The sequence below is a fragment of the Solanum tuberosum genome, unplaced genomic scaffold (assembly GCF_000226075.1).
Source record: "Solanum tuberosum cultivar DM 1-3 516 R44 unplaced genomic scaffold, SolTub_3.0 scf00027, whole genome shotgun sequence".
Lineage (NCBI taxonomy): Eukaryota > Viridiplantae > Streptophyta > Magnoliopsida > Solanales > Solanaceae > Solanum > Solanum tuberosum.
This window is the reverse complement of record NW_006238953.1, coordinates 900,389-904,078: the sequence shown is the minus strand read 5'-3', so window position 1 is coordinate 904,078 and position 3,690 is coordinate 900,389.

Sequence of the window (3,690 nt, the reverse complement as noted above, 5' to 3'; positions counted from 1 at the left end):
CAACTTCAGGGTGCTAGTCATTTCTCAAAGATAGACCTCAGATCAGGTTATCATCAGCTTAGAGTCAGAGATAGTGACATTCCGAAGACAGCCTTCAGAACTCAGTATGGTCATTATGAATTTGTAGTTATGTCATTTGGACTAACCAATGCTCCTGCAACTTTCATGGATTTGATGAATAGAGTGTTCATGCAGGACTTACTTGTTCGGTATTGTCTATATTGATGATATCCTCATTTACTCTAGGAATGAGGAAGAACATGCGAGTCATTTGAGAGTTGTTCTGCAAACTCTCAAAGATCGTCAATTATTTGCAAAATTTAACAAGTGCGAGTTTTGGTTACAATCAGTTGCTTTCCTTGGGCATATTGTGTCTAGTGAAGGAATTCAAGTAGATTCCCAGAAGATAGAAGAAGTGAAACAATGGCCCGGACCTACCTATGCTACAAATATAAGAAGTTTCTTGGTTTAGCGGGCTATTACAGACGGTTCCTGGAAGGATTTTCATCCATAGCCTCACCATTGACTAAGTTGACTTAGAAAAAGGTTAAGTTCCAGTGGTCAGATGATTGTGAGAAAAGCTTTGCAGAACTAAAAACTAAGTTGACTACAACTCCTGTCTTGACTCTACCAGAGGGTTCAGATGGTTATGTGATCTATTGTGATGCATCCAGGTTCGACCTAGGTTGTGTGTTGATGCAGTGAGGTAAGGTTATAACTTATGCTTCCAGACAGCTGAAGGTGCAGGAGAGGAATTATCCGACTCATGACCTCTAGCTTGCTGCAGTGGTGTTTGCACTCAAGATTTGGAGACACTACTTGTATGGTGTTCAAGTAGATGTTTTCACAGACCATAAGAGCCTCCAGTAGGTATTCACCCAGAAAGAGTTGAATCTTCGCTAGAGAATGTGGCTTGAGTTCCTTAAAGATTATGATATGAGCGTGCATTACCATCCGGTAAGGCGAATGTAGTAGCAGATGCTCTTAGAAGATTATCTATGGGTAGTGTAGCACATGTTGAGGAAGAAAGAAAAGAGCTAGCAAAGGATGTTCACGGACTTGCTCGCCTAGGAGTTCGCCTTATGAGCATATCAGATGGTGGTGTAACGGTTCAGAATGGGGCAGAATCTTCTTTGGTAGTAGAGGTTAAGGAAATGCAAGACAGTGATCCAATCTTGATTGAACTTAAGGGTGCAGTCCACAATCAGAGAGTGGAGGTTTTCTCCCAAGGGGGAGCTGGTTTGCTTCGCTACTAGGGTCGATTGCTTGTTCCTAATGTGGGCAAGTTGAGACAACATATTCTTGTAAAGGCCCATAGCTCTAGATATTCTATCCATCCAGGCGCCACTAAGATGTACCGCGATATGTGGGAAGTCTATTGGTGGAATGGTATGAAAAGAGATATAGCAGACTTTGTAGCTAAGTGCCCTAATTGCCAGCAAGTCAAGGTAGAACATCAGAAACCAGGAGGTATGACTCAAGAGATTGACATTCCTACTTGGAAGTGGGAAGTGATCAACATGGACTTCATCAAAGGTTTACCTCGTACTCGCAGACAGCAGGACTCCATTTGGGTGATTGTTGATAGGGTTACTAAGTCTTCTCGCTTTTTGGCGGTCAAGACTACAGATTCGGCGGAGGATTACGCCAAGCTTTACATTAATGAGATTGTGAGGTTGCATAATGGCCCCTTATAAGGCATTGTATGAGCGTAGATGTAGATCTCCAGTTGGTTGGTTTGAAGTAGGTGAAGCAGCCTTGATAGGACCAGATTCAGTCCTTGATGCTATGGAGAAAGTGCAACTCATTAGAGATAGATTTAAGACTGCTCAGAGTCGCCAGAAGTCTTATGCAGATGTGAGAAGAAGGGAACTAGAGTTCCAAGTTGATGATTGGGTTTTCCTGAAAGTGTCAGCTATGAAGTGGGTGATGATATTTGGCAAGAAAGGGAAGCTTAGTCCCAGATATGTAGGCCCTTACCGGATCTTGAAAAGAATTGGTAAAGTGGCTTATGAGTTAGAGTTGCCAGCAGACTTAGCAGCAGTGTATCCAGTCTTTCACATTTCACTTTTGAAGAAGGGTGTGGGTTATCCAGCATCCGTAGTGCCATTAGAGACTGTGGCTGTAAAATATAGTCTTTCTTATGAGGATGTAACAGTTGAGATTCTCGATCATCAGGTTAGAAGGTTGAGAAACAAAGAAATCACTTCAGTCAAGGATTTGTGGAGGAGCCAGTCCGTAATAGGGAGCTACTTGGGAAGCAGAAGCAGCCATGAAAGCCAATTATCCTCACCTATTTCCTTCCGATTCCACTCCAACTTGAGGTAATAGTTCCTCTTCAGTTTTTCAGTCATTCATACATAATTTCAATCTTAGAATCATGTTCCTTCAGTTTGTACTTGCATTTCCAGCGTATTTGCATGTTCTTGGAACTCAGTTCAGCCAGAAATTCAGTTCTCAGTGTTTAGTGGTAGGGATTGCAGCCCTCTCCCTCCATTTCAGCTAGTTTAGTCTTCATTCGAGGACGAATGGTCCCAAGGGAGAGATAATGTACCACCCCGTATCCGAAACAGAACCAAAAATGCAGATTTTGAGAAGTTGCAGGTGCAACCCATGGACCATAAGTCAGACCACGGCCCATGCTGGTGGTCTGTGGTTCACCACTGCAACCCCTCCCCAACCCACCTCAGAAAATTGGCTAAGTCTCGACCCAATGACAGACCCATGGTCCGTGGTCTGTGTCTGTGGATCAAGACTCCTTTACCCAGCCTTTGACATGAACTACAGTCGACCAGCAAGGACCGTCGTTCAATCTACGGTCCCTAAGTCTGACCGTAGATGAGGGTCAGCAGTCAGTTATGGGAGAATTGTTGAGTGGGTCAAATTCAGATGGTCATAACTCTTAGTACAAAGGGAATTATGTGTTCCATGACAAATTATATGATAGATAATTGAATCCTCTTTCTAACGCCACCGAGTTTGCTAAAATCCGACCTCCGAGTAAAACGTTATGCTTGTTTTAGTAAAGCCTTGTCAGACAGAGTTGATCGACGACCCTAATCTATGGACCGTAGATTGAACTACGGCCCGTAGGTCCAATCCATCGGTCACTCCAATAGCAGTTAAGTTAGGGGTCTTTTGGTCTTTTCCTATATCGTTGGACCCCTAAGATACGTCGTTTAGACCCCAAATCATGAGGTTTTAGTCAGTTTAAGCCTAGAAACATAACTAGAACTTATCTAAGTCAAATCATTAATCAAAACTTAGAAAAATTAGAACGCTAAGAGGAGAAAGAAGTCAAGAACCCTAGTTCAAGAACGCAACAAGTTTCCTTCAATTCCAGCCCCGAAATCGTAAGATTTCTCCATGGAATTTGTCACCAGGTATTTGGGATTTCACTAGTGGGTTCCTTTTGCCCATTGGGTCCCTAGGATTTAGTCAGCTTCTTGATTCCCTTATTATGTATAGACTTAGGGTTTCTAGAATTATAGCAGATCATCCTGAATTAGTTATTAACATGTTCCAAATCAGATTATCATGTTAATACATCATTTCTCGCATGAATTTCAAAACCCTAGCTATGTATTTCTTTAGTTCTTGAATTACACATGCTAGGTCAGATATTTCAGTATTCAGTTATACATGCCTCAGTTTATGAATACATCATTATTAGAATTAATTGTTGCATTC